Genomic DNA, 9,040 nt, shown 5'->3' with positions numbered 1-9,040 from the left:
CTAACGTAACCTAACCTAACCTAACCTAGCCTAACCTAACCTAACGACGTTTGCAAGCGCTTTCACATTAGATATCACAGTTCCCGACATTTAATGGTGAAAAACACTGCATCTCACTAAGTGACATTGTTTAATGCGGTTTTACGACGGTTCATATCTTAACCTAACCGAACATTCGCACTTGTATCTAAAAACGCTCTATTACACTGTTTCGTTCACAATTACGATATTTGCTTGACCTCACAGTTTCTCACCAACTTATTGCAGTACAGAACGCTGTATCTCGCTAAATGACATTGTTCTTTAAGGTTTCACGATGCTTGCATGCGCTTTAACGAGAATATCACAATATAGCAGTTTCGCACTTGTAACGGTAGAACACGCAGTATTTGGCTTGTTCATGCCGCTTTGTGTGCTTTCACAACATTTCACCTATCGCAGTTTAATACTCGCAATAAAACAACACTATCTCGTTGGATGACGTCGTTTTTGGTAGTTTCACGACGCTACCTAGCTTAAACTAACCTAACCTAACCTAACCTTCGCACTTCTATCGTTAGAAAACGTTTTACTCGCAACTTTACAATGTTTTCTACAAGATTACGACGGTTTCATGCGCTTTCCTATTAGATATCGTAGTTCCCGACTTGTAATGTTGAAAAACACTACATCTAACTAAGTGACATTGTTTAATGCGGTTTTAGCGCGGTTCATATCTTAACCTAACCTAACCTAACCTAACCTAACCTAACCTTACTTAACCCGACCTAACCCAACCTAACCTAACCTAACCTAACCAAACCTTACCTAACATAACCTAACCTAACCTAACCTAACCTAACCAAACCTAACCTAACCTAACCTAACGTAACCTAACCTAACCTAACCAAACCTAACCTAACCTAACGACGTTTGCAAGCGCTTTCACATTAGATATCGCAGTTCCCGTCTTGTAATGGTGAAAAACACTGCATCTCACTAAGTGACATTGTTTAATGCGGTTTTACGACGGTTCATATCTTAACCTAACCTAACATTTGCGCTTGTATCTCAAAACGCTCTATTACACTGTTTCGTTCACAATTACGATATTTGCATGACCTCACAGTTTTTCACCAACTTATTACAGTACAGAACGCTGTCTCTCGCTAAATGACATCATTCTTTAAGGTTTCACGATGCTTGCATGCGCTTTAACGAGAATATCACAACATAGCAGTTTCGGACTTGTAACGGTACAACACGCAGTATTTGGCTTGTTCATGACGTTTTGTGTGCTTTCACAACATTTCACCTATCGCAGTTTCGTACTCGCAATAAAACAACACTATCTCGTTAGATGACGTCGTTTTTGGTGGTTTCACGACGCTACCTAGCCTAAACTAACATAACTCAACCTAACATAACCTTCGGACTTCTATCGTTAGAAAACGTTTTACTCGCTACTTTACATTGCTTTCTACAACATTACGACGGTTTCAAGCGCTTTCACATTAGATATCGCAGTTCCCAACTCGTAAAGGTGAAAAACACTGCATCTCACTAAGTGACATTGTTTAACGCGGTTTTACGACGGTTCATACCTTAACCTAACGTAACCTAACCTAACCTAACCTTACCTAACCTAACCTAACCAAACCTAACCCAACCCAACCCAACCTAACCTAACCTAACCTAAACTAACCTAACCCAACCTAACCTAACCTAACCTAACCCAACCTAACCCAACCCAACCCAACCTAACCTAACCTAACCTAAACTAACCTAACCAAACCTAACCTAACCTAACCTAACCTAACGTAACCTAACCTAACCTAACCTATTCTAACGTAACCTAACCTTACCTGATCTAACCTAACCTAACGTAACCTAACCTAACCTAACATAACCTAACGTAACCTAACCTAACCTAACCTAACGTAACCTAACCTAACCTAACCAAACCTAACCCAACCCAACCCAACCCAACAACACCCACCCCAACGTAACCTAACCTAACCTTACCTAACCTAACCAAATTATCCTTACCTAACCTAACCTAACCTAACGTAACCTAACCTAACCTAACGTAGCCTAACCTAACCTAACCTAACCTAACCCAACGTAACCTAACCTAACCTAACCCAACTCAACCCAACCTAACCTAATCTAACCTAACCTAACCTAACCTAACCTAACCAAACCTAACCTAACCTAACCTAACCTAACCTAACCTAACGACGGTTGCAAGCGCTTTCACATTAGATATCGCAGTTCCCGACTTGTAATGGTGAAAAACACTGCATCTCACTAAGTGACATTGTTTAATGCGGTTTTACGACGGTTCATATCTTAACCTAACCGAACATTCGCACTTGTATCTAAAAACGCTCTATTACACTGTTTCGTTCACAATTACGATATTTGCATAACCTCACAGTTTTTCACCAACTTATTGCAGTACAGAACGCTGTATCTCACTAAATGTGTTCTCTTGTTAGTTTTTTGTGTGCGCGTGTCACTCAAAGACGCAACCATGTTGAACATTGTTGTTACAACCACCCTGCCTCTTCTTCACATCACGCAGTCTTTCTTTTCTTTTATGGTTTTCAGATCGCCATTGTGCACATATAATTTTGATTTGCTGTATTTCTTGATTTTTTTTTGTATGATGTATACCCGCTCCTCTCTGTAATGCTTCGGCCTTGAGAGTAAATAAATGAAATGAAATGACATTGTTCTTTAAGGTTTCACGATGCTTGCATGCGCTTTAACGAGAATATCACAATATAGCATTTCGCACTTGTAACGGTAGAACACGCAGTATTTGGCTTGTTCATGCCGCTTTGTGTGCTTTCACAACATTTCACCTACCGCAGTTTAATACTCGCAATAAAACAACACTATCTCGTTAGATGACGTCGTTTTTGGTAGTTTCACGACGCTACCTAGCCTAAACTAACCTAACCTAACCTAACCTTCGCACTTCTGTTTCGTTAGAAAACGTTTTACTCGCAACTTTACAATGTTTTCTACAAGATTACGACGGTTTCATGCGCTTTCCTATTAGATATCGTAGTTCCCGACTTGTAATGTTGAAAAACACTACATCTAACTGACATTGTTTAATGCGGTTTTAGCGCGGTTCATATCTTAACCTAACCTAACCTAACCTAACCTAACCCAACCTAACCTAACCTTACTTAACCCGACCTAACCCAACCTAACCTAACCTAACCTAACCAAACCTTACCTAACATAACCTAACCTAACCTAACCTAACCAAACCTAACCTAACCTAACCTAACCTAACTTAACCTAACCTAACGACGTTTGCAAGCGCTTTCACATTGAATATCGCAGTTCCCGACTTGTAATGGTGAAAGACACTGCATCTCACTAAGTGACATTGTTTAATGCGGTTTTACGACGGTTCATATCTTAACCTAACCGAACATTCGCACTTGTATCTAAAAACGCTCTATTACACTGTTTCGTTCACAATTACGATATTTGCGTGACCTCAATGTTTTTCACCAACCTTTTACAGTACAGAACGCTGTCTCTCGCTAAATGACATCATTCTTTAAGGTTTCACGATGCTTGCATGCGCTTTAACGAGAATATCACAACATAGCAGTTTCGCACTTGTAACGGTACAACACGCAGTATTTGGCTTGTTCATGACGTTTTGTGTGCTTTCACAACATTTCACCTATCGCAGTTTCGTACTCGCAATAAAACAACACTATCTCGTTAGATGACGTCGTTTTTGGTGGTTTCACGACGCTACCTAGCTTAAACTAACATAACTCAACCTAACATAACCTTCGGACTTCTATCGTTAGAAAACGTTTTACTCGCTACTTTACATTGCTTTCTACTACAATACGACGGTTTCAAGCGCTTTCACATTAGATATCGCAGTTCCCAACTTGTAAAGGTGAAAAACACTGCATCTCACTAAGTGACATTGTTTAACGCGGTTTTACGACGGTTCATACCTTAACCTAACGTAACCTAACCTAACTTAACCTAACCTTACCTAACCTAACCTAACCTAACCCAACCCAACCCAACCTAACCTAACCTAACCTAACCTAAACTAACCTAACCAAACCTAACCTAACCTAACCTAACCTAACCTAACGTAACCTAACCTAACCTAACCTATTCTAACGTAACCTAACCTTACCTGATCTAACCTAACCTAACGTAACCTAACCTAACCTAAAATAACCTAACGTAACCTAACCTAACCTAACCTAACATAACGTAACCTAACCTAACCTAACCAAACCTAACCCAACCCAACCCAACCCAACAACACCCACCCCAACCTAACCTAACCTAACCTAACCTTACCTAACCTAACCAAATTATCCTTACCTAACCTAACCTAACCTAACGTAACCTAACCTAACCCAACGTAGCCTAACCTAACCTAACCCAACGTAACCTAACCTAACCTAACCCAACTCAACCCAACCTAACCTAATCTAACCTAACCTAACCTAACCTAACCAAACCTAACCTAACCTAACCTAACCTAACGACGGTTGCAAGCGCTTTCACATTAGATATCGCAGTTCCCGACTTGTAATGGTGAAAAACACTGCATCTCACTAAGTGACATTGTTTAATGCGGTTTTACGACGGTTCATATCTTAACCTAAGATTCGCACTTGTATTGAAAAACGCTCTATTACACTGTTTCGTTCACAATTACGATATTTGCATGACCTCACAGTTTTTCACCAACTTATTACCGTACAGAACGCTGTCTCTCGCTAAATGACATTGTTCTTTAAGGTTTCACGATGCTTGCATGCGCTTTAACGAGAATATCACAACATAGCAGTTTCGCACTTGTAACGGTACAACACGCAGTATTTGGCTTGTTCATGACGTTTTGTGTGCTTTCACAACATTTCACCTATCGCAGTTTTGTACTCGCAATAAAACAACACTATCTCGTTAGATGACGTCGTTTTTGGTGGTTTCACGGCGCTACCTAGCTTAAACTAACCTAACCTAACCTAACTGTCGCACTTCTATCGTTAGAAAACGTTTTATTCGCTACTTTACAATGTTTTCACCAAGATTACGACGGTTTCATGCGCTTTCACATTAGAGATCGCAGTTTTTGACTTGTTATGGTGAAAAACACAGCATCTCATTAAGTGACATTGTTTATTGCGGTTTTAGCGCGGTTCATATCTTAACCTAACCTAACCTAACCTAATTTAACCTAACCTAACCTTACCTAACCTAACCTAACCTAACGTAACCTAACTTAACCTAACCTAACCTAACCTAACCTAACGACGTTTGCAAGCGCTTTCACATTAGATATCGCAGTTCCCCACTTGTAACGGTGAAAAAACCTGCATCTCACAAAGTGACATTGTTCAATGCGGTTTTACGACGGTTCATATCTTAACCTAACCTAACATTCGCGCTTGTATCTCAAAACGCCCTATTACACTGTTTCGTTCACAATTACGATATTTGCATGATCTCACAGTTTTTCACCAACTTATTACAGTACAGAACGCTGTCTCTCGCTAAATGACATCATTCTTTAAGGTTTCACGATGCTTGCATGCGCTTTAACGAGAATATCACAACATAGCAGTTTCGCCCTTGTAACGGTACAACACGCAGTATCTCGCTAGTTCATGCCATTTTGTGTGCTTTCACAATATTTCACCTATCGCAGTTTCGTACTCGCAATAAAACAACACTATCTCGTTAGATGACATCGTTTTTGGTGGTTTCACGACGCTACCTAGCTCAAACCAACCTAACCTTCGCACTTCTATCGTTAGAAAACATTTTACTCGCTACTTTACAATGCTCTCTACAACATTACGACGGTTTCATGCACTTTCACATTAGATATCGCAGTTCCCGACTTGTAATGGTGAAAAAACCTGCATCTCACAAAGTGACATTGTTCAATGCGGTTTTACGACGGTTCATATCTTAACCTAACCTAACATTCGCGCTTGTATCTCAAAACGCCCTATTACACTGTTTCGTTCACAATTACGATATTTGCATGACCTCACAGTTTTTCACCAACTTATTACAGTACAGAACGCTGTCTCTCGCTAAATGACATCATTCTTTAAGGTTTCACGATGCTTGCATGCGCTTCAACGAGAATATCACAACATAGCAGTTTCGCCCTTGTAACGGTACAACACGCAGTATCTCGCTAGTTCATGCCATTTTGTGTGCTTTCACAATATTTCACCTATCGCAGTTTCGTACTCGCAATAAAACAACACTATCTCGTTAGATGACATCGTTTTTGGTGGTTTCACGACGCTACCTAGCTCAAACTAACCTAACCTTCGCACTTCTATCGTTAGAAAACGTTTTATTCGCTACTTTACAATGTTTTCTACAAGATTACGACGGTTTCATGCGCTTTCACATTAGATATCGCAGTTCCCCACTTGTAATGGTGAAAAACACAGCATCTCACTAAGTGACATTGTTTAATGCGGTTTTAGCGCGGTTCATACCTTAACCTAACCTAACCTAACCTAACCTAACCTAACCTAACCTAACCTTACTTAACCCAACCTAACCCAACCTAACCTAACCTAACCTAACCTTACCTAACATAACCTAACCTAACCTAACCTAACCAAACCTAACCTAACCTAACCTAACGTAACCTAACCTAACCTAACCTAGCCTAACCTAACCTAACGACGTTTGCAAGCGCTTTCACATTAGATATCACAGTTCCCGACATTTAATGGTGAAAAACACTGCATCTCACTAAGTGACATTGTTTAATGCGGTTTTACGACGGTTCATATCTTAACCTAACCGAACATTCGCACTTGTATCTAAAAACGCTCTATTACACTGTTTCGTTCACAATTACGATATTTGCTTGACCTCACAGTTTCTCACCAACTTATTGCAGTACAGAACGCTGTATCTCGCTAAATGACATTGTTCTTTAAGGTTTCACGATGCTTGCATGCGCTTTAACGAGAATATCACAATATAGCAGTTTCGCACTTGTAACGGTAGAACACGCAGTATTTGGCTTGTTCATGCCGCTTTGTGTGCTTTCACAACATTTCACCTATCGCAGTTTAATACTCGCAATAAAACAACACTATCTCGTTGGATGACGTCGTTTTTGGTAGTTTCACGACGCTACCTAGCTTAAACTAACCTAACCTAACCTAACCTTCGCACTTCTATCGTTAGAAAACGTTTTACTCGCAACTTTACAATGTTTTCTACAAGATTACGACGGTTTCATGCGCTTTCCTATTAGATATCGTAGTTCCCGACTTGTAATGTTGAAAAACACTACATCTAAGTGACATTGTTTAATGCGGTTTTAGCGCGGTTCATATCTTAACCTAACCTAACCTAACCTAACCTAACCTAACCTAACCTAACCTTACTTAACCCGACCTAACCCAACCTAACCTAACCTAACCTAACCAAACCTTACCTAACATAACCTAACCTAACCTAACCTAACCAAACCTAACCTAACCTAACCTAACCTAACCTAACCAAACCTAACCTAACCTAACGACGTTTGCAAGCGCTTTCACATTAGATATCGCAGTTCCCGTCTTGTAATGGTGAAAAACACTGCATCTCACTAAGTGACATTGTTTAATGCGGTTTTACGACGGTTCATATCTTAACCTAACCTAACATTCGCGCTTGTATCTCAAAACGCTCTATTACACTGTTTCGTTCACAATTACGATATTTGCATGACCTCACAGTTTTTCACCAACTTATTACAGTACAGAACGCTGTCTCTCGCTAAATGACATCATTCTTTAAGGTTTCACGATGCTTGCATGCGCTTTAACGAGAATATCACAACATAGCAGTTTCGCACTTGTAACGGTACAACACGCAGTATTTGGCTTGTTCATGACGTTTTGTGTGCTTTCACAACATTTCACCTATCGCAGTTTCGTACTCGCAATAAAACAACACTATCTCGTTAGATGACGTCGTTTTTGGTGGTTTCACGACGCTACCTAGCCTAAACTAACACAACTCAACCTAACATAACCTTCAGACTTCTATCGTTAGAAAACGTTTTACTCGCTACTTTACATTGCTTTCTACAACATTACGACGGTTTCAAGCGCTTTCACATTAGATATCGCAGTTCCCAACTTGTAAAGGTGAAAAACACTGCATCTCACTAAGTGACATTGTTTAACGCGGTTTTACGACGGTTCATACCTTAACCTAACGTAACCTAACCTAACCTAACCTTACCTAACCTAACCTAACCTAACCTAACCCAACCCAACCCAACCTAACCTAACCTAACCTAAACTAACCTAACCCAACCTAACATAACCTAACCTAACCCAACCTAACCCAACCCAACCCAACCTAACCTAACCTAACCTAAACTAACCTAACCAAACCTAACCTAACCTAACCTAACCTAACGTAACCTAACCTAACCTAACCTATTCTAACGTAACCTAACCTTACCTGATCTAACCTAACCTAACGTAACCTAACCTAACCTAACATAACCTAACGTAACCTAACCTAACCTAACCTAACGTAACCTAACCTAACCTAAACAAACCTAACCCAACCCAACCCAACCCAACAACACCCACCCCAACGTAACCTAACCTAACATTACCTAACCTAACCAAATTATCCTTACCTAACCTAACCTAACCTAACGTAACCTAACCTAACCTAACGTAGCCTAACCTAACCTAACCTAACCCAACCTAACCTAACCTAACCTAACCAAACCTTACCTAACATAACCTAACCTAACCTAACCTAACCAAACCTAACCTAACCTAACCTAACCTAACTTAACCTAACCTAACGACGTTTGCAAGCGCTTTCACATTGAATATCGCAGTTCCCGACTTGTAATGGTGAAAGACACTGCATCTCACTAAGTGACATTGTTTAATGCGGTTTTACGACGGTTCATATCTTAACCTAACCGAACATTCGCACTTGTATCTAAAAACGCTCTATTACACTGTTTCGTTCACAATTACGATAT

Source organism: Rhipicephalus microplus, unplaced genomic scaffold, assembly GCF_043290135.1.
Source record: "Rhipicephalus microplus isolate Deutch F79 unplaced genomic scaffold, USDA_Rmic scaffold_33, whole genome shotgun sequence".
NCBI classification, from domain to species: domain Eukaryota; kingdom Metazoa; phylum Arthropoda; class Arachnida; order Ixodida; family Ixodidae; genus Rhipicephalus; species Rhipicephalus microplus.
This window is presented reverse-complemented; position numbering follows the sequence as displayed.